The sequence below is a fragment of the Canis lupus genome, chromosome 22 (assembly GCF_048164855.1).
Source record: "Canis lupus baileyi chromosome 22, mCanLup2.hap1, whole genome shotgun sequence".
In the NCBI taxonomy this organism is placed as follows: Eukaryota; Metazoa; Chordata; class Mammalia; order Carnivora; family Canidae; genus Canis; species Canis lupus.
This window is the reverse complement of record NC_132859.1, coordinates 503,111-530,178: the sequence shown is the minus strand read 5'-3', so window position 1 is coordinate 530,178 and position 27,068 is coordinate 503,111. Positions and strand designations below refer to the sequence as shown.

Here is a 27,068-nt window from a genome sequence, read left to right as displayed (position 1 = left end):
TCCAATTGGCTGCAGTTACTAATCAGGTTACTCTGAACAAGGTTAGCTAACTTATTCTGTACTTGAGAAATTAGGAACTGAAAGGAATTATTTATTTTCAATTTGTGCCACTGTTTACATAAACTGAGATCAGCTTTGATTAAGGCCAATTGGCTATGATCAAAACTCGCCACAGTGAAGGGATAGAAGGAACATACGTCAACATCATGAAAGCCATCCACGAAAGGGCCACATACCATTCTCAACGGGAAAAACTGAGAGCTTTTCCTTTAAGGTCAGGAACATAAAAGGGATGTCCACTCTCACCACGGTTGTTCAACATAGTACTAGAAGGCCTAGCCTCAGCAGTCAGACAACAAAAAGAAATAAAAATAGCATTCAAATTGGCAAAGAAGTCAAACTCTCACTCTTTGCAGATGACATGATGCTTTATGTGGAAAACCCAGAGGACTCCACCCCAAAATTGCTAGAACCCATACAGGAATTTAGCAATGTGTCAGGATACAAAATCAATGCACGGAACTGGTTGCATTCTGTACACTAACAATGAGACTGAAGAAAGAGAAATCGGGAATCTATCCCATTTACAACTGCACCCCAAACTATAAGATACCTAGGAATAAACCTAACCTGTACTCTACCTAGATCTGTACTCTAAAAACTACAGAACACTTCTGAAGGAAATTGAGGAAGACATGAAGAGATGGAAAAACATTCCATGCTCATGGATTGGAAGAATATTGTTAAAATGTCTAGGCTTCCTAGAGAAATCTACACACTCAGTGCAATCTCTATCAAAATACCACTGCCATTTTTCACAGAGTTGGAACAAATAGTCCTAAAATGTGTAAGGAACCAGAAAAGACCTGAATAGCTAAAGTAATGTTGAAAAAGAAAACCAAAGCTGGAGGCATCGTAATTCCAGACTTCAAGCTCTATTACAAAGCTGATCATCAGGACAGTGTGGTACTGGCACAAAAACATGCACACAGATCGATGGAACAGAATAGAGAATCCAGAAATGGGCCCTCAACCCTAAGAACCCTTTGTCATCTTCGACAAAGCAGGAAAGACGATCCATTGGAAAAAAGACAGTCTCTTCAATAAATGGTGCTGGGAACATTGGGCAGCCACGTGCAGAAGAACGAAACTGGACCATTCTCTTACACCAGACACCAAGATAAACTAAAAATGGATGAAAGGCCTCAATGTGAGACAGGAATCCATCAAAATCCTAGAGGAGAACACAGGCAGCAACCTCTCTGACTTTGGCTGCAGCAACTTCTTGTTAGACACATCTCCAAAGGCAAGTGAGACAAAAGCAAAAATGAACTATTGCGACTTCATCAACATCAAAATACTTCTGCACAGCAAAGGAAACAGCCAACAAAACTCAAAGACAACCTACAGATGGGAGAAGATATTTGCAAATGACCTATCAGATAAAGGGCTAGTATCCAAGGTCTATAAAGAATAACTTATTAAACTCAACACCCAAAAACCAAACAATCCAGTCAAGAAATGGGCAGAAGACATTTCTCCAAAGACCTACACATGGCCAACAGACGTATGAAGAAATGCTCCGCATCCCTTGTCATCAGGGAAATACAAAGCAAAACCACAATGAGATCCTACCGCACACCTGTCAGAATGGCTAAAATTAACAAGACAGGAAACACAAGTGTTGGAGAGGATTGGAGAAGGGGAGCCCTTCTGCACTGTTGGTGGGAATGTGAACTGGTGCAGCCACTCTGGAAAACTGTGTGGAGGTTCCTCAAAGAGGTAAAAATAGACCTGCCCTACGACCCAGCAACTGCACTGCTGGGGATTTACCCCAAAGATACAGATGCAGTGACACACCGGGACACCTGCACCCCAATGTTTACAGCAGCAATGTCCACAATAGCCACACTGTGGAAGGAGCCTCGGTGTCCTTGGACAGATGCTGGACAGAGAAGCTGTGGTCTGTATGTACAGAGGGATATTACTCAGCCGTCAGGAAGGACAAATACCATTACATCAATATGGATGGAATTAGAGGGTGTTATGCTGAGTGAAATAAGTCAATCAGAGAAAGATAATTATCATACGGTTTTACTCATATGTGGAAGATAAGAAATAGCACAGAGGATCATCTGGGAAAGGAGGGCAAACTGAATGGGAAGTCATCAGAGAGGGAGAAACCATGAGAGACTCCTAACTCTGAGAAACACACTAAGGGTTGCTGGAGGAGGGTGGGAGGGGGGAGGGGTTAACTGGATAATGGGTAGTAAGGAGGGCACAGGATGTGATGAGCACGGGATCTTATATGCAACTGATACATTATTGAACTCTACATCTGAGACGAAGGATGTACTACATGTTGGCTAACTGAATTTAAATAAAAAAATAAGGGGCACCTGGGGGGGCTCAACGGTTGTGTGCCTGCCTTCAGCCCAGGGCGTGACCCCGGGGTCCTGGGATCGAATCCCACATCGGGCTCCCTGCAAGGAGCCTGCTTCTCCCTCTGCCCGTGTCTCTGCCTCTCTCTCTCTGGGTCTCTCTTATGAATAAATAAATCCTTAAAAAATAAAAATAAAAGAAAAGGAAAAAATACTTGAAAAACGCATTTGTACTGTATGTAACAAAAACAGCAATAAAAAAGATGGTGTTAAGAGGGAAAAAAAAGACTGCTTGGCTTCAAACCGTCAGTTTGAAGAATTTCCTCCTGCTTTTTTTAAAAGGAGATTTTCATAATATGTGGAACAGAGACTGTCCAATTTTCTCTACTATGACATTACCACATCCCATTGAGCGGACTGCAATTTTATTTAATCTGCCAACCCCACAGATGGAAGGCCTTTGAAGACTTCAGTAGACTCCAATTCGGAAATATAATCACTCTGAATGAAGAAACCTCAGTAAACAAAGTGTGCTGTATTTGGAAGAAGTAAGGTTGTGCTGAGGTAAAGCCTTTTTTTGTGCTAAAACCCAGATAGTCCTTTGATTTCTTGATGAAGATAAGCAATCTTAAATGCTTAGACCATTTGACTTAATAAGATGTACATTTAACTTACTCCATCATAGTTCTGAAATCAGTTCCTTTTGGACTCTTCTAGTTTTCTCAGGTTGGGAAAGAAGATGGGTGGGAGCCCGCTACGTGTATCCCGCCTCTTGGGAGCTGGCTCACCCATCTTCCGTCAGCCCATCTTCTTCCTCTAACTCGAAACAGCACCTTGTGACGTTTGTCAACCTTTTATTTATAGAATTAATTAAAAAAATATTTTTATTATTTGACAGGCAAGATTGTTTATCTACACTAACGCCCCGGTTTGCATCACAATACACGTGGCAGGTGATCTGTGGAACCGCCAGTTCAGAAAGAAGTAATACTACTAATGATCACCGACATTTTTGAGCATTTGCTTTATAACAGCTACTCTAAAAGGGCTCTTATTTGATCCTCATGCCAATTCTGTGAGGAAAGAGCAAATCTTTTCTTCTGAAATTTAAGAGTTCAGCAAGATTTGAAATCTCATTTACTGTAGCTCTGCTGGCTTGCGTGGTTCACAGGATTTCTTTTGTTGTACTTTACTCTTTAGGCTGACCTTGACCTTGAAATGTAAGGTGATTTGATTGCCTTGAAAGAATAGTTCTTGAAGGTATAAAAATAATTCTTAAAATAATTCTTTCTCACTTCGATGCAGTTATAGGAGTTTTTCTTCCCGTGATCATTAGCAGCAAGTCCAGAATGGACAAGACATACTTGGATCGCCCTGTGACCACATGACAGAAGATGGAGAAGGGAAGACAAGTCCTACGCTATAAGGGAGGACTGATTCAGAGAGGAGAAGAACACATGACCAGACCTGTAGCTTCTGTTTCACCAAGTACTGTGTAATGGAGAGAACTGAGCATTGGGATTAAACGAGGCCCGAGCATCTGCTGTTTACTGATGTCGTCATCCTGGACGCACTGCATACGCTCTCCCAGCCTCAGCTGTCTTCAGGAAACAAAGGGTAGAAAAGAAAAAAAAGTTTCGGTGGTGAATGAAACCTCACACTCTAAGCAGGTTACAACCGTGGGATACGCTCACCTGGAGCATCACTAGGACTGTAGGTCCTGAGTAAGACCCTCATTCTAGTGCTAATGATGCAGAGTAGTAGCAGGGGCACTTTCCCGGACGCTCACCCTCTTATGCCACCCCTCTGCCCAGGATTGGTCTCTATGAGGATCCAGGACCCCCGGAGGGTAGCTGATTCCGTGGCATGGCCTGAAAATCCTCAGGATTGATCTGGAGCAAAATGAGAATGATATCCAGGGCTTGAGGGGCTACGCTGAAAGAACACAGGGGTTGAGCTAGAGGGCTCCCGTCCCTTTGGCAGTACAAATATCACAAAGAAAATGGTGATTACAGTTCACTGGAATTGTTGAATTGGTAAAATGTTAGATATGTAGAAAACTTAATATAAAGTGGAAAAAAGGAAGTTATAGAATAGGGACTACAATAGTGCGTCTTAGATGTTGTGTTGATAGTAATTAGTAGAACAGTAGTACGTGGGGCTGCTTCTTTTGGCTACACCTCCTGACCAACGCTGGGCATCATGCAAACTGGTGACTGTGACGACAGAGGGCGAAGAGCACTACGGGGCTCGGCTCTGGCACCGATGCGGTGGGCTTGCTGCTTTGGTGGAAGGGTGGGCGTCGAATTTCCTGCAAGGTGGTGGTGGCGGCAGGGGTGCTCCGGAGCCTTGCACACATAGTGGTTGGTTGTGCACTCGGGTAATACCACGTTCCTCTTGCTCTGCAGTAGCTTGAAGGTAACGATGTGCTCCTGCTGCTGCCAATCTTTGTGTTGAATCTCCATCGTCTGACATATCTCTGGGGTTTGGTTTTCCTGACGGGACCCCGAGTGATACAGCCAATCTCTTCTGCCTGGAATGCTGTATACTGGGAAGTTATCGAAACAAGTAATACTGTATTTTGTACAAACTTGAGAAGGCTTAAGAACTATAGAAATCCTAAGGACAGAAGTCGGTTTGGTATTTAAAATAGTTTTGTCATGTTTGTTTGAGCTGCTCAGAAATTACTTATTCTAAAATTTCATTGTGGCTCAAATAAATTAAGGTAATTTACATAATCAAGGCTCAAACATATAAGAAAATCGATTTTCAAAGTTTTATTACACTTGTAGGTTTTAATAAATTGAGCATTAAACAAAATATAAATCACAAGTGCTCTTCCTATGGGGAGGTCTCAAAAATGATGAATGTGATCAGTTTCCCGTGTGGGGGTGGGTTAGAGATTTTATGAGAATTAAACGGACTATGGCCTGAAAAGCAGGATATAAACTTTCCCTTTAAACAAATATAGTCAAGTTTTATTGTCTTTTTTCTTCCCTTGGGTGGTAAAGAGCTATTTGGTCCATTCTGGGTGTGAGGGCAACTTTCTCCAGGGCTGAGAGGCAACACCTCTCTTCTCTCCTTGAAGATTAGAATAGTGGGTTTGATAAAGACTGAGCAGCACTAGTCCTTGAGGACTGACACGGTGATGTCACTTGCTAACAACTGGGGCCCCACACTGATGGGACGACGGAGAGTCTTCCCAACAACAGGCCAACCACAGATAACGTGAGGGATGAGAAGAGACGAAGGCTTTGGCTCAGAGCACAGAAGGGGTAGTGGCCAGAGGAGAGAGGCCACGGAAGTCAGGGGAAACCAGGTCCCCCCCAACTGTGACTGTGATCCTTAGACAGGTGCCTGGGCCTCGAGGCAGCCTCAAGTGGGTCAGATGAAGAGCGACTCCCCGGGAGCCACAGTGGATTACAGCCTTGATGAGGCACTGCGCAGGATTCACAGTATGGATCTCCCACTCTCGCTAGTCCCCCTGGTGCTACTGAAACAGAAGCCCTGGCGCCTGTCACGTCGGTCATCACAGTCGTTTAACATCTAATCCCAGGAGGAGCCGGTTTATCCTCGCTGTTCTCTCTAAACAACGTTGTCTTTTCCTTGACAGCTCTGCAGAGGCGGAGAAGAAAAACCACTTTAAACAGAAGTTGAGCTGGAAATGGGAGTGGCTTACTTCAGGGAAAAGGGGGCTTGATACCCACCAGCTGCAGGGAGAGCTCTGGAGAATGTACCCGAGCTACACATGGGCCATCTTTATTTCACAATCAGAGGGACAGCACATGAAAAGCAAGGAGAAATGTCTTTGTCTATTAGGGTGAATAAAGACTCAGGTGAGTTGAGGACCCCGACTCTTCCGCCATCTTGCCGGGTGACTAAAGACTCAAATGGTATTCCACTAGACTTCTGGGGCAGGAAGAGAATCTTTAACAGTACAAAAAAATTAGGAAGCTCAGTTATCTTGACTAGACTGCTCAACAGTTGCCTAATGTTTAAAACGTCCAGTCAAAACAACTGAGTCCCATTTTAGTCCCTAAGTCTATCACGATTTGCTTTCTTTTGAAGGATGGAGACGCATGAACGAAGTCATCAATATACTGTAAAGCTCCAGCCCCCAGGGTGTGAGTGAACCTTTACTGTACTTGGGATAAAAGTTTGTACGCTGGTTATACCTTGTGCTGGAATGGTGGGGAGTGAAGCCAAATATACATTTTAAAGGAGAGGACAGAACCCTACCATTGGTTCACGCAACAAGCATTTACTAAGAGTCTACGATGTACCTCTGCCAGGCATTAGGGGAAAATCAGTAAGCAGAACACACACGGGCCTCGCCCTCATGGAGATCCCAGCTTAAGGGGCGGAAGACGACGTTAATCAAATAAGCCCACACAGGACTGCATGGTTGCATGCGTGACAAATTCTTGAGGGAAGGATTCTTGGTTCTGGAAGAGGTCAACTCGTCTGGAGCAGGAAGTTTATTAAGGAACAGACGTTGAAGTTGAGATGTCAAGTACTAGCGTGAGCCAAGAGCCAAGGCCAGGGGTGGGTGGGCGCGGGGGGCCGCAGCAGCCTGGACAGAGCTGTGCGCACCGAAGGGGCCTCGTGGATGTTTGAGGAGCTTCTGGATGACCAGTGCACTGGAACAAGAAGTGGAAGGTGGTGGTCAAGGAACCACTTTAGGCCTTGGTCTTTGTTCTCACATGGATGAGAGGCCCGAATGCTCCAGACACAACCACACTGTCCAGAGAGTCACTCTGGTTGCCCCGCTGTGAACCCTCGGGAACAGGCAGTGAGGAGCTCGGTGAGGAGGGCGCTGCTGTAACGTGTGGCACTCAGTCTCCCCCCCCCCCGCCCCCCACCGTCTATCCATCAACCAGAAGGACATCGGGTTACGGGACACTGGGGGCAATAACCTTTCTCAGGCGCTCAGCGCCGTGAGCCTGTGGTGGGGCTTGGAGGGGCCCCCGAGGTTGCAGAGGCACCCCAGCCGTGCTAGGTACTGTTAGGACGGACGCAGGGCCATGAGGCCTCTCCGACAGGACTCCCACGTCCTGCTGCACCCCATGTGCTGTTTGTCCTGTTTGAGTTCTCTCCAATCCTAACTCCTACGAAACCTGAGGAGCGCGGCTTTGGGCCAGACTTTGAGCAACCTTAATACTTAATGAAATTCAGTTCTTTTTTTCCTCTTTATTGACCCACTTTTACTTACATCATTTCGGGATTAATGAGGAGTTTTGAGGCAATGCCCACGTAAAACGATACGCTCTTTCAGACCCTAATAGGGAGAAGGGAAGTTATTTTTCCCTGGCGGAGTTATTAGTGAACTGTTACTTTTTTGTAGTGTTAATTTTTCATCATGAAATAATAAACAGTAACAACAAAATAATAGGATATCAGCCTTGTGCTCATCAAAGCTAGTTTTAAGGAATCTGAGCAAGGTTTAGGGCTATGCGTATCGCTATGTCGTAGATGCAGCAGTCAACACAGATTATTCAGGGGCAGATGGTCTTGACAAAGCACTCTGCTCCTCTCCAACTACGGGAGATTCTTGTCCTATGGGGAGAGCAAGCCTAGCCTGTGCCTCACGTGGAGCCTGCGGGGAACAGGACCCCGGCGGGGCGGGGGCGGGGAGCCTGGCTCCAGGCCGAAGCCGGGACAGCACAGCACACGGTTCTTTTTCAACGGCAGGTGTGATTTAGGCCCGACGTGAACTGAATTCTCCTAGTGCGGGAGACGCGCTGTGAGCCTAAAGCACACGGCAGTGAGTCCTGGCGGCAGAGCAAACGAAACCAAGCGGGACCCGAGGAAGGCTCTAACCCACGTAGACCCGGGAGCCGTAGAACCCACGAAGCGGCCTTCCTGCCCAGGCCGCTGCGCGTACATTCCTCGCAATCCCGTATCCTCAACGGTTTAAACTCATCGAAAAGTAGATAAAATTGTTGCATTTGTTCTCTTGAAAAACCAAAACCCAAAACCAAAGATACCAAGTTCTGAGGTATAGGGAGGGACAAACAATGGAACGCGGAGCCTTAAGGTGAGAGTGACACATTAGGGACCTGCCCTCACGTCGCAGAGGCCGCCTGAGGCCGCCTGGCCGGCCGACCTTCCGCTCCCCGCCTGTTCCACCTGCCCCGGGGACCCCCGACGGCCCAGCTGCGTCCCTTCTAAGGCGATGACTCAGGTGGAGGTAAAACCCATGTCTAAGCAGATGAAGCCGCTGGGCTGCTTGAGGCCAGGGCAGCCAGAGTAGGTCACGGGCACTAGGAGGACTCAGGGAAAGAGGCCACGCGCGAGCCGGAGACCCCGCGGAGCTGGCATCGTATCCCAGCTCAGGCCCGGGGGGATCAGGGGCCGGCTGGAGGGCAGCCGGGTGGTGTCACAGGCCGGTGGCGGGACGGGCTGCCGCCAGCCCCCCGGACAGCAGGAACTGGGGTGACGGGTGACAGGCCCGGTTGCTCAGCAATCTGGGAGGTTTGGGCTGCACATGGCTAGAGCACTCAGAAAACGGCCAACAGGACCACCTGACTCATTCGGGTGCCCGCTACTAAAAAAAAAAAAAAAGAACTGGCAAGGATGTGGAGAAGCTGAACCCCTGCTGGTGCACGTGTGAAACAAGCAGCAGCCGTGGAAAACAGTAGAGAGGTTCCTCAGGGAATTAAATAAAATCACCGTATGACTCAGCAGTTCCACTTTGCCTACAGACCCAGAGTAATCGAGCAGAGATACTCATACACCCACGTTCGTAGTAGCTTATTCACAGGAGCCAAAGCGTGGAAGCAACGGTGCCACCGCGGACGACGGACACGCAAACCGTGGCGTGCACGTGCCGTGAAATACTGTCCAGGCTGAGACGGAAGGAAATTCTGCAGGAGGCTGCCACGTGCATGAACCGTGAGGACGTTACGCCCCGTGAAACGAGCCAGTCAGAAGAAGACAAATACTGTCCGATCTCATTTATGTAAGGTCCTTGGGGTGTCAACATCATAAAGACCGAAAACACGATGGTTGGTGGGGGCTAGGGAAGAAGAAACTGGGAGTCATTGTTTAATAAATATAGTTTCAGTTTCACAAGATGAGAAGACTTACGGGACGGACGGCGGCGATGGCTGCACAGCAACGTGGACGCACTGGACCACCCAACTGTACGTACACAAACATGGTCGGGGGCGGCTGGCTGGCTCAGCTGGTCAAGCGGCCGACTCTTGATTTCCCAGGTCATGATCTCGGGGTCCTGGGATCGAGCCCCCTGTCCAGCTTTGCACTCAGTGGGAGTCTGCTTGAGGATTTTCTCTCCCCCTCTTCCCCTCCCCCCTTCCTCTAAAATAAATTAAAAAGTTTAAAAATGGTTGAGATGGTAAAGTTTACGTTGTGTGTATTTCAACAACAACAACAACAACAAACAAACAAAAAACCCAAACAAAGACAAACGTGGCTCGGTCTTAAAAGATGGAAAGAAACAACTAAATCAACTTCAACAACAACAACAACAAGAGAAGGCACCAGCAGAACGGTTAAAGCAAATTAAACCGTTTTATCCTTTCTAGCACCAGGACAGTGCCTGGAATTCCAGGGAAGCTGATGCCTGGCCACGTACGGAGGCTTCCTGAGACCAAGGAGGACTGTCCCTCGGATGGCCTCTTCGGTCCCGCTTGTGTCCTGGCAACCGCTGCTGGGTGTGGAGTCCCTCCCCGGGACTTCCATGGCAGGGCCTCCGTCCTGGCCGGAGGAGAGGGTGCATGGTCGGCCGGCTGGAGGCCACCTTCACGGCCGGGCTTCCTGACCACAAGCCCAAAGCCGCTCCATGCCAGGTCCTACTAACTGTCCCACTCTCCAGGGCCACAGCCCAGGGAGCACCACCCGGCTCTGCCTCCTGGGGCAGCAGGAGGGCTGTGTCCAGCGGTGTCTGGCCTAAGTGTGCCTTTCTAGAGTGACCTGCGACACGGGGTTGGCACGGGCCCTCCGCTCAGCCACCGTCTCGGCCTCGGGGGCAGTGCTGTCCCACTGACCTATGATGATGGAGATGTCCCGCGGTACCTGCTACGGTGGCCACCAGCCACTTGCGGCCGCGGGACACCTGAAGGGCCCAAGTGCGACTGAGGAATTGAATTCTAAATTGTAGTCAATTGTAATGATGTGAAGTTTCAGCAGGTGCATGCACCAGCGGCTGCCGCCCAGGGCCCGATCAGAAGGGACGCGCCCGCGGCCTTGGTGACACTCCGCCCTGGAGTGTCAGACCGTCTTGGAATGCGCTCCGGTTCTCGGTGGCAGAGCCACTGAGGACTAGTCCCATCGCCTTACAATCACCTCACTAATCCAGCAGCCCCCAGTCAACTGCCCCCCACGGACCCACAGGTGCCTCCAGGCACCCCGCGGTCTGCTCTCTCCCTTCAGACGGAATTCTGACATCATTTTCTACACCTGTTGGACGTTTCCTCACACCTGCGGGCCCCTGCTTCCTGCCACCTGCCCTCCCATCATGCTCTCAATGCAGCTCCTCCCATCGGTCACCAGGACTGCGGAGCAACACGTGTTGCTACGGCTGCAGCGCGAAGTACCGCCGACTGGGGGGGGGGGGGGGCTGGGGGCGCGGGGGGGCTCACACAGTAGAAATCTAGCTTCTTATTATTCTGGGAGTTGGCAGGCCGAGGTCGAGGTGTTGGAGGGGTCGGTTTCCTCCAAGAGCTCTCTCGTCGGCTTGTGGGGGGCCACCCTCTCCCTGCGTCTTCAGTCTTCCCCGTATAGTGTGTGCGTCCCGGTATCTTTGTAGGACACCAGTCATGCTGGACTCAAGCCCACCCACAGGACCTCATTTTAGCTTAATTATCTCTTTAAAGATCTCACTTCCAGACACAGTCCCATTCTGAGGTATCAGGAGTTAAACGTATGGATCTCGGGGGGCGCAGTTCAATTCAAAACAACTGCTTCGCTGCTAAATCCGACATACGCTTTTCCATCCTTACGGTGCCGTATTTCCCTGCAGCACTGGGTACTGGTGGCCACCCACACCTACAGCTCTGGCTCCCTTGTTTCCGCGACTCCACACTCCTCGGTTCTCTCCCAACTCTCTGGCTATTTCCTCTCAATCTAGGCTATAGATTCCTCGCTCTCTCTCTCTCTCTCTAACCTTGCCTTTAAATATTGGTGCTCCTACACTTGATCTTAGCCAAAAGGCCGAGAAGCTGCCTTTAAATGTCAGTTCCTGATGTGATGAGCACTGGGTGTTCTACGCAGCTGATGGATTATTGAACTCGACACCTGAAACTAATGATATACTCTGTTGGCTGATTCAATTTAAATTAAAAAAAGGAGAAAAAATGTTGGTGCTCCTCAGGGTTTTGTCCCAGTTTTCTCTTTACACACTCTTATCCACATCTATGGCTTTTGTTGCCATCTTTGTGCTGATGCTGTCCAAATCCTTGTCTTCAGCCCAGATCCCCCGATTTTTCTTCTTTAAAGTGTTGAGGTGAACTTGAGAATGCTCGTGGTGTGCCAACCAAATCTGTGCTTTGTTGACTTCTGTCAACAAGAGCAACCCTCAGTACAACACTTTCCTCCCATCTTCCCATTTCCCATCTTCACTGTGAACAAAGTACATGGACTCTGCACTCACTCTAGGGACTCTGCAGCCAGTATGGGGAAAGTCACGCCTCCCTGCACCAGACCCTCATTCAGGTTGAGTTCAAATCCCATAGGAGCTTCCTTGCACCCACCGCTCGGCTCTCCGTGGCTGTGTTTAAACTTGTCTAGTCACATTTTGCCTCCCCAAACCGACCGTAATCTTTGAAGGCAGGAGAGTTCCTTGCACATTGGAGGTGCCCACTTCATAGGTGACAAAACACACAACAGGCCATTAAGTCTGAGTGAATGAGAAAGAAGCATCAGAGGCAAAACAGGGTTGGCGCTAGGCTGTAGGCATCCACAATGTATGAAAAATGGTGGGTTCTTCTGTCACTCATTCATTCATCCTCTCATCTATTCCAACACGCACTGAGGGCCTGGTATTTGGGGTGGCTAGCGAACGCGCCACTCCTATTTCTTCATGTCGATAGGAAACACAGATGCAGGAGGCGCAGGGAACAGGCCTGCTGCACTAACGTCCCTCCTATCGGGGTGGGCTCTGGCCCTTTCCCTATTATGACACCTTTGGCTTAGGAAAAAAGATGAACGAAGTTCAAATGAAGTTCATCGTGTGTGTTTGTGTGTTCCTTAGAGCTCATACTTGGCAAACCTCAAGGGAGGACTCTGGCTGAACCCAGCGGACTAGGGGGAAAGAATCACAAAAGTCTGGGATTTGTTGACCAGAAAAATTCCCTGTGGTCGGACAGACTGCCATTTCCCACGTGGCCCTGCTCATCAGAGACAGAAGTGTCATTTTCAATTGGCTAAGCTGCTTCTTCTGGATCTTTCTTCCATGTGTTTAAATAATATGCTTCTGTATTGACTTCTCAGATTTAGATATAAACTCTTGACTTCCTCCTACGAAACGTGAGGATTTAGCAATCTTGTTCTCCTCATTCTTCCAACATAAATATATCATAATATTTGGTTAAACCAGTATTCAAAGTTAACACTGTTGTGATGATTATAAATATCTTCCCCAGCTAAGTCGTGCCGCATGGACTAACAGGGTTTCCTTTGTTACACAACTTTTTCCTCCCTGGGGTTCAAAATTCCCTTGTTTTGATTTATACTTAGCCAAAACCGTTAATCTCCTCTTAATAATTCAAAGGTGGGGCACCTGGGAGGCTCAGTTGGTTAAGTGTCCAATTCTTGGTTTCAGCTCAGGTCATGATCTCAGGAGTCATGGGATCGAGCCCCACATTGGGCTCCGTGTTCAGTGGGGAGTCGGCTTGAAGATTCTCTCCCACTGCCCCCCCACTCCCTCTCCTTCTCTAAAATAAATAAATCTTTAAAAGAATATCAAATTCATCAAGTACTCTGTTGATTTTTAAATTTTTAACACAGCCCTTCTGCAGCCCACTGGCCTCCTGCTCTCATGTGTCATCCAACTTCCCTGAATTGGATCCCCTTTTCTTGAGTCCTGAGTCTTCTTTTTTTCCTAGTTTATTCTCTCATTTTGGCAGAGTATATCCTCAGGGAGTTTCCCTTAAAGCATGCTTGGATTCTATTCAATTTTTTTTCTGTTTTTATATTTTTTAAAACTGAGAACTCTTTTTCTATGAGCTAGTCTTTTTGTTTTTCTGTTGATACAGTTATCTTTTATTATCTCCCTGAAGATATTATGGTTTTCCTGACAGTTTCTTCTGCTCTTTGTATGGTCTTGGTTTCCTCTGGATTTCTATGTTTGATTAGGATTCCCAATAATCAATGTCTATAAGTTTTTTCTTTGAAGAACTCAAGTTTCCCTAAAAAGGAAACTGCCAGCTGCTGCCTCAGGTGTCTAAGCTAGGCCACCAGGATGCTCTGACGTGATGGGAGAAAGTTACTCACCATTCATTCAGCATGCCAACTGGCCCCCAATCTTCTCCAGTATGCTTTCTGTGGGGGTGAGGGAGATGCCTCATGGGGCGGGGTGGAGAAGGAATCTAATGATCTCCCTGCATTTAGTACAGGCTTTTAACCAACACTCCAGCTCCAGAGCAGCTCCTGGTGCCTCCAATCCTGCGCCGTCAGGGGCGCTATGGGGCCAATCTGTTAGCTTCCTGCCTCCTGCACCCCATGCCCAGTCTATGAGTAACTCATCACCATCTGCTTTCCAGGTGCCAACACTGTGTTCATATATTTCTTTCCATTCTTGTTACGTTTTTAGTTTGTCCCCGAGGATTTTGTTGTCTTTAACAAAATCTTCATATTGTAATGAGGTTTTGAGAAGAAATGTAGAGAAAACAGGTGTTTATTATGTTTAGTTGAATGGTTACCATCTTTCCTCAACGGGAAAAAAAAAATTTAAAATAGATTCTGTGGAAATTCTACCTACCTCGAGAATGTTTTAATAAATCTTCACGTTTCTAGGCCCAGTTCACGGCCTTCACAGAGCTGGTGCCTGCCATAAACAGGTGAGCAATTACTATTTGTTGACCATTTGAATGAATACATGAACCAGGTGTTCACTGGTAGTGCTGCTGACTCCTTTGGAAGCTAAAGGACTCTGAAAACTCAGAAGAGGGGACAGTAAACTAGGGAAAAGTGACTCCGGCATTTGGTTGCACATTAAGAACGCTTGGGAAGAATCTAGAATTACAGATCCCTGGAGACCATTCCAGAACTAACTGAATCCTGTTCTCAGGATTCTTGGGGAATCTGCATTTTTACAAAACCACCACCTACCTCTAGCATTTTTGTTGCATGAAAAAATAAACCTCTGATGTCTAAGATGCTACTAACCATATTTTTTGTTGCTTGCAGCTGAAAGCATTCCTAACATATACATGGGGCCCATGAGATTCCCAAAACACTGACATGGAAAGGGTGACCCTTCAGAGGCATATGGAAGGGGCCTGGCAAACATCTCCAGGAGTACACAGCCAGCTGAGGGCCTCCTGGGGGAAAGGTGGTAATGGGAAATGCTCCAAGGTGCTCCCCAGGTTCCCGGTGCTGACCCGCTTTTCTCTATCTGTTCCTCTCTATTCCTCCCCTTGCCCACCCATTAGACCTACACTGGTGCCCCTGAAGACACTGGGATACGGTTGTCTGGCAATTCCTCTAGTTTCTCTCCTTGCTCTGCGTTTCTTCATGTGCTTTATGCCTCAAACTTCACTTTTTGATTCTCTATTTTAGAGTCACATAGCTCAGCAATAACTATTCTTAGCTCTTTTAATCCCTCTCAATCAACTCTACTCTTCCATGGGGCCACTTGCTTACTGTAAAAGCAAGTGGGGGAAAAACTCCACAGATTTATATCTCAAGATAGTATCTTACCAGGTTTGTTAACGATGGTCTGCCTATTGTTGCACCCAATCCCCAGTCCTACCCTCAGCAAGAGACGCTGGGTTTACTCCCTGAGCCACTAGAGGCAGATTATCAGGACCCTATGGAGATAGCAGAAATACCAAGAATTCTGGGGAGACAGCAGTGGCTAGAACCCAAGGGAGGTCCCAGGGACTAAAGAAAAGGAAGGGGAGGCCTTTTTTTCCCCCTGGGTGAAAGGAAATGGGTGAACTCTAGGGCAAAAGCCCCATGTCAGGGAGGCAATGGGAGAGGGGATACCCCAAAAGGATGGTGCACATCCTTTGAAGGTTAAAGTTGGACAAATGTAGCAGAGTAATTTTCTCTTCCTGGAGAAAAAAAATTCTGTTGCAGAAATTATGGCCAATGACCTGAGAGCTTGCCCAAGTAGGCAATGTATGTTAGGGTCAGAGGTGTGGGGTGCCCACAGACAGGATCGAGAAAGTCAAGTGATACTCATGAAATAATAGCTCTTGGGGCAAAAATTAGTGAAGACAGAGGGAAATGAGTAATGTGCTCCTTGCTGAGGAAGAGACCCATATTTTATTTTATTATTATTTTTTAAGATTATATATTTATTTATTCATGAGAGAGAGAGAGAGAGAGAGAGGCAGAGACACATGCAGAGGGGAAACAGGCTCCACGGAAGGAGCCCGATGTGGAACTCGATCCCAGGACTCCAGGATAACGCCCTGGGCTGAAAGCTGCGCTAAACTGCTGAGCCACCCAGGGATCTCCAAGACCCATATTTTAAAAATCCTCTCTCTACATGATTATGATCCTTTGGATCATAATCCTGGAGCACTTCACTGGGTGCTTGACAAGGACTCCTGATTGGTCAGGTACCAAGATGCAGCTGCAGATTATGTTTATCGTTTCACAACACCAGGACTCGAAAATCCTAAGGCTGGGATCCGATCTGGTAATCTGCTGACATCGACAAAATTCACTTAGGAAAATGCAGATGGAATGCAACAGTCTCATGTAAGGATGTACTATTTGCATAGTGTTTTTTTTTTTTTTCTTAAAGATTTTATTTATTCATGAGAGACACAGAGGGAGAGACACAGGCAGAGGGAGAAGCAGGCTCTCTGCAAGGAGCCAGATGTAGGACTCAATCCCAGGACCCCCGGGGTCACGCCCTGAGCCAGAGGCAGACGCTCAACCTCTGAGCCACCCGGGTGCCCCTGCATAGTGTTTTCATTAAAGTACTGGAGATGTTTTCTAGAGGTCTCACTAAGCAAGAAATCTAGGTGATGGATGTAGCTCACTGACCTGCTGCTGCCCCTTTCCAACTGTCCCTAGGGCAACTTCAAGGCCAACTTAGCCACTACTTAGGCAAATCAGGGGTTTTGTGATCAAGAGTCCAGAATTAGTAGTAACTCACTCTTCAGATCAGTTTTGAACTTAATCAACGATTTCCCTCTCAGTGGATTTCAGATCTGTCAATTTTTTTACTTTTTGTATTTTGAAGCTGTTATTTGGTGTGCAAGGATTTGAGACTGTGCTATTATTTCTACTGTATTGACTCCCTAATTGTTATAAAGGGTTTCTCTTTCTCTTGGGTGAGACTTCTCGTCTCATAATTTATCTTGTCTGATACTAGGAGAGCTATACCAGCTCCTTGTGGTGAATGTTTGCATGGTGACTCTTTCTAATCTCTCAATTTCAATCTTTGTTTTTATATATTTAAATGTGTCTATGGCTGAGTGGGAGGGTCCAACATGGTGATGTAGAAAGACCTTAAATTTACCACCTCTGTAGACACATTAAATCTACATCTTTTTATAGGGCAATTCCTCCTGAAGAAGAACTGAGAGCTGAATGAACAGCTTGTGCCCCACAAAAGATAGAGACCACACAGAGAACCGCAAGAGAGATGGAGACACAGTAATGAAGAGAACCCTGGGGCCTGGTGCTGTGAATTGCAGGGGGGAGGGATAGTACCTAGGGACTGTGAGCAAATTTGTCTGCCTTGCAGCACTGAAAAAAAGATGCAGTTTATTTATTTATTTATTTATTTAAAAAAATATTTTATTTATTTATTCATAGAGACACAGAGAGAGAGAGAGAAAGAGAGAGAGGCAGAGACACAGGCAGAGGGAGAAGCAGGCTCCATGCAGGGAGCCTGATGTGGGACTTGATCCCGGGTCTCCAGGATCACACCCCGGGCTGCAGGCGGCGCTAAACCGCTGCGCCACCGGGACTGCCCAAAAGGTGCAGTTTAAAAGGGCAACTAGACTATAAAGGAATCAGCCCTAGAAACTTGCCAAATGGCAGAGGAGATGCTGGAACTCTTTCTGGTTCAGAGTAGCTGGCGAGCACCACAGTTTACGTTCCTCTTCACCTTGACAATGCAGATGGGAGCAGCGTCCAGGTGCCACAGCCAGCCTGTGACCTCAGCAACCCCTGTGTCCCCAGACCACACTAGCCCTGATCACCCTGGGGCACACACACAAAAGCCATAGTATAACAGAGCAACTAAACCCAAGGCCATGTACGGAGTCAATGCAATCTCTATCAAAATATCAATGGCATTTTTCACAGAATCAGAAAAAATAATTCTAAAACTTGTTTGGAATCACAAAAGATCCCAAAGACCTAAAAACAATCTTCAGAAGAAAGAACAAAACTGGAGGTACCACAATGCCAGATTTCAAGGTACACTACAAGGCTGCAGTAATCCAAACACTATGGTGCTGACACAAAAAGAGACACAGAGATACAGGAACAGCATAGACAGTCCAGACATAAACCCACACTTACGTGGTCAGTTCTTCTATGACAAAAGAGGCAAGAATATACAATGGGGAAAGACAGTCTCTTCAACAAATGGTGTTGAGAAAACTGCACAGCTACACGCAAAAGAATGAAACTGGACCATTTTCTTACACCCTATACAAAAATAAGTGCAAACAAAATGGTTTAAGAACCTAAATATGAGACCAGAAACCATAAAACTTCTATAACAAAACATAGTAATCTCTCCGACACTGGCCTTAGCAACATTTTTCTAGCTGTCTCCTGGGTCAAGGGAAAGAAAAGCTAAAAATAAACAAATGAGACTAAGTCAAATTGAAGAGCTTTTGCCCGGAGAAGGAAACCATCAATAAAACAAAAGCCAACCTACTGATTGGGAGAAGATATTTGTAAATGAGATACCCAATAAGGGGTTAATATCCAAAATATATAAAGACCTTCTATTACTTAACACCAAAAAACCCCAAATAATCTAATTTAAAAATAGGCAGAACACCTGAATTGACATTTTCCCCAAGAAGACATTAAGCAGATGGCAAACAGACACAAGAGAAGATGCTCATCACTCACCCTCAGGGAGATGCACATCAAAACCCCAGTGAGGTATCGCCTCACATCGGTCACAATGGCTAGAATCAAAAAGACAGACATAACAAGTGTGGGTGAGGCAAGGAGAAAAAGGAACTCTGGTGCATCGATGGCAGCCACGTAAATTGGTGCAGCTACTGTGGAGAAGAGACTGGAAGTTTCCCCCCAAAATTAAAAATAGAAATACCATATTATTCAATAATTCCACTACTGGGTATTCACCCAAAGAAAAAGAGAACATTAATTAATTCAAGAAGATATATGTCCCTATGGACCCCTATGTCCACTGCAGCAGTATTCACAAGAGCCAAGATACGGAAGCAACCTAAGTGTCCAATGATAGATGAACGGGTAAAAAGAATCATGTATATATATCATTCTCAGAGTGGTTTCTTTCTTTCTTTCTTTCTTCTTTCTTTCTTTCTTTCTTTCTTTCTTTCTTTCTTTCTTTCTTTCTTTCTTTCTTCTTTTCTTTCTTTCTTTCTTTCTTTTTTTTTTTTTTTTATAATTTTTATTTATTTATGATAGTCACACAGAGAGAGGAGAGAGGCTGAGACACAGGCAGAGGGAGAAGCAGGCTCCATGCACCGGGAGCCCGACATGGGACTCGATCCCGGGTCTCCAGGATCGCGCCCTGGGCCAAAGGCAGGCGCCAAACCGCTGCGCCACCCAGGGATCCCATCTTTCTTTCTTTTCTTTTCTTTCTTTCTTTCTTTCTTTCTTTCTTTCTTTCTTTCTTTCTTTCTTTCTTTCTTTCTTCTTTCTTTCTTTCTTTCTTTCTTTCTTTCTTTCTTTCTTTCCTTTCTTTCCTTTCTTTCTTTTCTTTCTTTTCTTTCTTTCTCTCTTTTCTTTCTTTCTCTCTTTTCTTTCTTTCTCTCTTTTCTTTCTTTCTTTCTTTCTTTCTTTCTTTCTTTCTTTCTTTCTTTCTTTCTTTCTTTCTTTCTTTCTTTCTTTCTTTCTTTTTTTAAGGATTTTATTTATTTATTCATGAGAGACCCAGAGAGAGAGGCAGAGACCCAGGCAGAGGGAGAAGCAGGCTCCCTGCAGGGAGCCCAACGCGGGACTCGATCCCAGGACCCTGGGGTCACGCTCTGGGCCGTAGGCGGACGCCGACCACTGAGCCACCCAGGGGCCCTGCCAGGCACAGTTCTAAATGCCTCTCATATATTAGCTGTGTTACCATGAGGTAGACGCATCAGCACATATCACGATGCCATGGTAATAGAAGGGTGTGGAAGTACGAACCGAAGAGTCACTGAACCCCAAATTCACCACACACACCTTACCGTATTCCTTCCCTCTGTCCTTTCTGCTTTTCTAAATCTCACCCATCCTCAAGGAAGAAGCAAGAGGGCAAAAAAAGGAGACAAAGGGAGACGGGGTTCTAATTTGTGCTTGTTTTGTGTGAACCTGTGAATCCAACCCTGCTTGTTGGGAAGTCCTTGGGCACTGCGCGCTCCTATCGTCTCTCCTCCTGGAACAGGTAGATGTTTATGTATCACTTTGCCTTCCCGACATGCCGGCACCACGGCTGTGCAGGGGGTCCCCAGGTCAGGAGAGGACCGAGCTCGCCTTCCTGATGCCGTCTGTGAGCTGTCTTAGGATGACAGCACTCGCCAGCTACTGCCTCAGCTGGTCACCGTGGCCCTTCCTACTGCCAAGGCACCTCAAGACCACCCAGAGGATGCGAAAGGAGGAGGGCTGTCAACAGCCTGCAACAATGAGCAGCAGGATGTGGGAGCCTGTCCCTCTGCAAGGCAAACAGGCCAGCCTACTGGCGCTGAGGAAGACACTAGTATGGGTAATGCTAGAGGGACGGCCGTGCAGAATTACTTACGGACTGATGTGTGCTTTGTTTCTCACAGAGGCCAAGGTTGGGAACATGGTGGAAGTAGAGGATATATTTTTAGTCCAAAAAAGGAAGCAAAAAGCAATGTTCCCAAGTGTGAGCAAAAATAGCTCCAAGCAAGAGGGAGAAAGCCTCAGAACCTGGGGAGTGGAAGGGAGTAATAGCCCTGCAGGCTTTGCTCATGGCGCTGGCCCCCAAAACTGAGACAGCGTGTGAGTGGTCAGAGAGAGAGCAAACTTCAAGACAGATGAAAAACTAAATGGCAGAAGTTTTCAATGACGGAAAGTTGGAAACAGACCGAAGGGAAGAACTGGTGAATCACTCGAGCATACATGTGCGTGCCTCTGGCACGCTGCTAAGTGTTCAGCACCCAGCTCTACAAAAAAATCACGCATATATATGAACGTTTACTGTACATTTTACTAGGAATAAATGCTTATTTTTATTGCTATCTATTCAGCAAGAAGTTGCTCACATCACTGATTTATGAGTTCAAATCTGACATGAATATTGGTGGCTTTTTGCCTACCCACCAACAAGTAAGAAGACAGTGAAACAAAGACATATGTGAGAACTTAGGCAATTCATAAAAACGTGCATGACTTCTTTACTGAATCAGATAAAAGGTTTTAAATACTGAAGGAAGCTTTGCACAGTGGCAGTATCGTAGCCAATGAGGTTAATCCAAGGCGCGATTATTGCTAATTAAATACTGACGGAGGGCAGCCCCCTGGCTCTCGGTTTAGCGCCACCTTCAGCCCAGGGCGTGATCCTGGAGACCCGGGATCGAGTCCCACGTCGGGCTCCCTGCATGGAGCCTGCTTCTCCCTCTGCCTGTGTCTCTGCCTCTCTCTCTCTCCCTCTGTCTCTCATGAATAAATAAATAAAATCTTAAAAAAAAAAATACTGAAGGAATATTTCCTCAGTTTTCTGTGCTCTTCAGAATGAAATAGCCACAGGCAAAACACATTTAACCTGTATTAAGTAGTACTATTTTACGGGTTAAACAGTATTAAATATAATATTTAACCTGTATAATAGTATTATTATTTTTTCCCATAACTTCCTTAAGACTAAATGGTCAGGGGCACCCGGGTGGCTCAGTCGGCTGAGCGTCTGCCTTTGGGTCAGGTTGTGATCTCAGGGTGTGGGATCGAGCCCCTCATTGGGCTCCCTGCTAGGGGAGGTGGTGGTGTCTACTTCTTCCTCTGCCCCTTTTCCTGCCTCCCCACCTGTGCTCTCTCTCTCAAATTAATAAAATATTTTTCATTTTTATTTTATTTTATTTTTTTAAAGATTTTATTTATTTATTCATGAGAGACACAGGAGAGAGAGAGGCAGAGACACAGGCAGAGGGAGAAGCAGGCTCCATGCGGGGAGCCCGACGTGGGACTTGATCCTGAGTCTCCAGGATCATGCCCTGGGCTGGAGGTGGCGCTAACCCTCTGAGCCACTGGGGCTGCCCAATAAAATATTTTTGAAAAAGACTCAATGATCAACAAAATAATACATGGAGCCCCGACTGGTAGAGTTTGCTGACTTCTGGGGTAAATATTGCCACCATAACTAGTTTCAAGCTACCAAGCAGATGTCAGTGAAGGCGGAACTGGAAAGACATACACAGTATTGTGCTACTAGATACTTATTTCACCACACGGATATACTGGATATAGGTAGCCACATGCATAGAAAATAGCGCTTTTTCTAATTAGTGGTCATAAGTAACCTCTGGGGCCCCGCAAATTCCTAGTCCTCATGACCCTTTTGAATCTGATGGATCAGCTTTTCTGATCATGCCTGGGTGGAATCTTCTGGGGGGCTGAGAATCCTCAGAGGTCTGGATCTCTTCCAAGTATGGGGAATGGTAGTTAGGTGAGAACATTCTCCTCTTCCTGGCCTCCAGGAACCTCCTGGGCTCCTAGCAAAACCCTAGCACAGACTTAAGCTTTCACAGAGAGCTTTTACCAAAAGAACCTTTGACCTCCCCACACTTCTTTCCTACTGACATCCATGAGGCAAAGGAAATTACAAAAGCTGCCTATGCTTTCAATGGGGAAAGGAAAAGAGAAGTCTGGAAAAAGAACATAAATCCAATTTAAAAGCTTACCTCACCTCAGGGGTGTGTACAGCTGAAGCAGTCTTCAGTCTGAGTATCTACACCGGAGCCATGTTTTCTCAGCCAATACGGTATTTGGTTAGCTGTCCTTGGTGCAGTTTTTTTTCTAATTACTAGAATACCTGTGAAAACACAACAAAAATATAAAAATTTATAACCAGATTCACAGAGGAATAACCACTAAGGGTAAGACCCATGCAGCAGATTTAAAGTTTACAGTCATTGGTCAATACATCCTTTGCTAAATAAAGCAAAGTAAACCCTCTGGCCTTGGAAGAGCAGGGAAGAAAGAAAAAGATGAAGTCCGTGAAAAAATACCGTAGGAAAGAATGGAAGGAGATACTATACACGAAAGCTAACACGGCGCCCAGCACATTAAGTGGGTGTCGGCTGGTAACAGCAGTCACGGTAGTCATTACAGTAGGAAGGGCCAGTGGAAGATTGTGTCTGTGAGTTTATCATCTATGAGTTTATTCATTCGAGGAGCAAGAAAAAATTTTAGGCAACAATCCTGCATCTTTGATAGGATGAAAAAGCTTGAACTTTAAGATGTAGGCACAGAAAGATAATGGTAAGTAAAGGAAATATTTCAAGATTCACAATGCAAAAGTAACTTTCAGAAGCTGCTTAGGAGGCAAAAACGCCACTGCAGAAAAGGAAATTTGTGACATGGAACGCAGACTTGAGATTCCTTTTTAGATCGCAGGAAAAAAGAGAAAGGTATGAAAGTCATTACAGTTGGGGCGCCTGGGCAGCTAGGTCCTGATCACGGTCCTCGACATGGAGCCCCGCGTCAGACTGTGGGCTCAGCAGGAAGTCGGCTTCCCCCTGCCCCTCTGCCCACCCCACAGCTCTCCCTCTAGTCGTCTCAAATAAATAAAATCTTAAAAAAGAAAAAACTAAAAATAAATAAATAAATAAATAAATATAAAGAACAAAGATTAGAGGCACAATTTTAAAACTACAGCTATTTCCACGTGGGGCTGAGCTGCATAAACTTGTCTCTCTCTCTCTCTCCTTAGTTTAGTGTCAGAGAGACATCATTGAAAGTAATTTAAATGGAGCTATAAGACAGGCAAAATAATGCCTCCCACAAAGAAGTCTGCATCCAAATTCCTGGAACCTTTGAATATGGCAAAGGAGATTTTTTTTTAATTTTTATTTATTTATTCATGACAGAGAGAGAGAGAGAGAGAGAGAGAGAGAGAGAGAGAGAGGCAGAGACATGGGCAGAGGGAGAAGCAGGCTCCATGCAGGGAGCCTGACGCGGGACTCGATCCCAGGTCTTCAGGATCACACTGCAGGCCAAAGGCAGTGCTAAACCGCTGGGCCACCGGGGCTGCCGAGCAAGGGAGATTTAAGGAGGCAGATGCAACTGAGGTTTCCAGCCAGCTGACTTTAAAATACGAAGATCATCCTAGATTACCTGGATGGGCCCAATACACCACAAGGGTCCCTAAGTGTGGAGGAGGGATTCAGGAGCGTCGGCGTCCAAGGTGTATGATGTTCCCAAGGTCATCAGCCATTGCTGGCCTCGAGGGGAGCAATGAGCCAGGAGCCCAGGATGCACGCAGCCTCAGAGCTGTAAATGGCCAGAAGCCAGCTTCTTCCTGAGAGCCCCCCAAAGGGAAGCCGCCACCCTGTCGGCATTCTGCTTTCAGCCCGGTGACACTCATTTCTTACTTCTTACCTGGAGAACACCAAGGAATTAGGTTTGTTTTCAGCCATTACATTTGGGGTAGTTTATTACAGCCCAGTAGGAAACAAATACAGCTGGAGCAAATTCCACATAGTACACGGGCTGAGTGCCTTTTGTACTTGTCCTCTGCTCCTCCTTCTCACACCCACGAGACTGTATCTCTGTCAAATCCACCTTATTTTTCTTTCTGCATCATTTTTACCTTTTTACAACGTTACTTCCTGCGTCACACATTATGTGATACATTTTAAAACTATTATTTTTTTAAGAGATGTTATTCATTTATTTATTTGAGAGACAGAAAAGCATGAGCGGGGAGGGGCAGAGGGAGGAGCAGGCTCCTCGCTGAGCAGGGAGCCTGATGTGGGCTTGACCCCAGGACCCTGGGATCATGACCTGGGCTGAAGGCAGATGCTTTACCCACTGAGGCACCCAAGCGTCCCCATGTTAAAGCTACAATGGTGAAAACTTTCCAATACATACAAAGTGAACAGACAAGTATGTGGAGCCCTCACGTGCCTACCATACAGCTTCCATAATTACCCACATTTTGTCATTCTTGCTCATTCTAATCTCCACCCACTTTGATCCTCCCCCTCAATTAGAGATGTGTGTAAAATGCACATACGCTCACCTGAAACGTGGCACGCACATTTCTTAGCTGCACATTGTAATGAACGGATACTTGATCCAAGTAACTCATACTCCTAACATTTCCATCTTCCCGAGAGGTTCCCCGGTGTTCCTTTCCCACTCCCGACACCCATGTTCCCCATAAGTGCAACATCCCCTCCTGATTTCAGCACGTCTGTTAGACTGTCATGTTGTTACACGTCTAGCAGTTCTTTCCTATTTGGCGTTGAGGAGTATTGCCTTGTGTAAATTAATTTATCCACTTTCTTGTTGACACATTTGGCTGGTTCTAGTTCTTGGCTATTGTGAATAAAACTGCCGTGAACATTTTTGTACGAGCCTTTTTGTGCACATATGTTTTCATTTCTCTTGGATCTGAATGACTAGAATTGCTAGACCAAAGGGGAAGGGTGTGTCTTACATTGTAAGAAATTGTCAAATATTTTTCCAAAGTAGTCATACTGTTTTACGTTTCCATCAGCAGTGCCTGAGAGCTCTGGCTGCCTCGCATGCTCACCAAACTTGGTATTGTCAGTCTCTTAAGGTTAGTGCCTTTCGTACTCATCAGTTTTAGTGATATAGTCGTATCTCATTGTCGTCTTAATTTGCATTTCCTTGCTGACTAAGAACACGGAGCACTGTATGTGTTCTTTGGAGATTATCTATCTATCTATCTTCCTCCGTATAGTGTTTGTTTGAAGTTTTAACCGGGTTGTGTCTTAGTCCATTTGGGCTCCTATAACAAAATATCATAAATGGAGTAGCTTATAAAGAACAGAGATTTCTCACATTGCTGGAAGCTGGGAAGTCCAAGATCGAGGTGCCAGCATGATCTTGTTGTGGCCGCCGAGAGCCTCCTTTCTGGTTCATAAATGGCTTTTTGCTGTAACCTCAGAGTGGAAAAGTTAGGGAGCTATGTGGGGTCTCTTGTAAGAGCCAAATCCCATTAATGAGGGCTCCTCCACATAATTTAAGGCCCCCCAAAGGCCCCTAATTCCAACAAAATGGGCCTTAGGATCTCAACGTATGAATATGTGACTGGCAGGGGAATGATACAAACATTCAAAGCATAGCAGGTTGTTTATCTTACTACTGAGTTGTAAGAATTTCTTATATATTCCAGACATGCACATGTTGTCAGATAAATATTCTACAAATATTTTCCCCAAATTTGATGTTTGTTAAATTTTCTCAGCATTGTTATTTCATGATGAGATGTATTTTAGTTTGATGAAATCCAATTTATCAAATTTAATTTTGTGGTATTATGTTCTGCGACCTAAAAAATCTTTGTCTACTTACAAGTTGTAAAGATATTCTAATTTTCTTCAAGAGATTTATAGTTTTCACTTCTACATTTAGGGCTATGTCCCAGCTTATATAAATTTTTGTTTATGTATAGTAATTTTTGTATATGGTATAAATTTATACTAACTTTTATGCATAGCACGTATATTTTTCCATACAGATATCTAATTGCTCTAGCATCATTTTTTTTAAATTTTTATTTATTTATGATAGTCACAGAGAGAGAGAGAGAGAGGGAGGTAGAGACACAGGCAGAGGGAGAAGCAGGCTCCATGCACCGGGAGCCCGACGTGGGATTCGATTCTGGGTCTCCAGGATCGCGCCCTGGGCCAAAGACAGGCGCTAAACCGCTGCGCCACCCAGGGATCCCTCTAGCATCATTTCTTAAAAAGATTTCTATCTTTACTGAATTGCTTTGTGCTTTTGTCAAAAACCGATTGACTGCACAGAGATCTATTTCTGAATCATCTATTTTGGGCTCTTGAGTTAGTTGTTCTTACTTTGATACTATACTCTCTTGATTATAATACTAAGTCTTGAAGTCAGATGGCCATAAATACTCTAGTTTTGTTGTTTTGAACATTCTAGGCACTTTGCATTTCTATCTAAATTTTAGAATATTTTAATTTCTTTTTTTTTTTTTTTTAAAGATTTATTCATGATAGAGAGAGACAGGTAGAGACACAGGCAGAAGGAGAAGCAGGCTCCATGCCGGGAGCCGGACAGGGTACTCGATCCTGGGACTACAGGATCGCACCCCGGGCTAAAGGCAGGCGCCAAACGGCTGAGCCACCCAGGGATCCCCGAATATTTTAATTTCTACAG

General features: G+C 45.8%; 1 long non-coding RNA gene and 1 pseudogene across 19 annotated transcripts in view; one reads left to right on the top strand and one right to left on the bottom strand.

The window, feature by feature from the left end:
* Positions 1-346: 346 nt before the first annotated feature.
* LOC140613763 (uncharacterized) overlaps positions 347-27,068 on the bottom strand; it is a 29,367-nt gene continuing 2,645 nt past the window's right edge. The window contains exons 2-7 of one of the 19 annotated variants that reach the window (XR_012014619.1): positions 24,030-24,293; positions 22,595-22,725; positions 18,621-18,679; positions 14,323-14,388; positions 9,123-9,399; positions 5,144-5,996 (exon numbers count right to left, since the gene is read on the bottom strand). This is a non-coding gene — a long non-coding RNA (uncharacterized lncRNA). Of the gene's footprint in view, positions 4,930-5,143; positions 6,022-6,088; positions 6,139-9,122; positions 9,400-10,955; positions 14,190-14,322; positions 14,389-18,620; positions 18,680-22,594; positions 22,726-24,029; positions 24,294-25,724; positions 26,316-27,068 lie in introns of those variants that run through there. The other 18 variants (XR_012014618.1, XR_012014623.1, XR_012014610.1 and 15 more) reach the window with 18 other exon arrangements.
* LOC140614536 (U4 spliceosomal RNA) lies at positions 21,132-21,204 on the top strand (annotated as a pseudogene).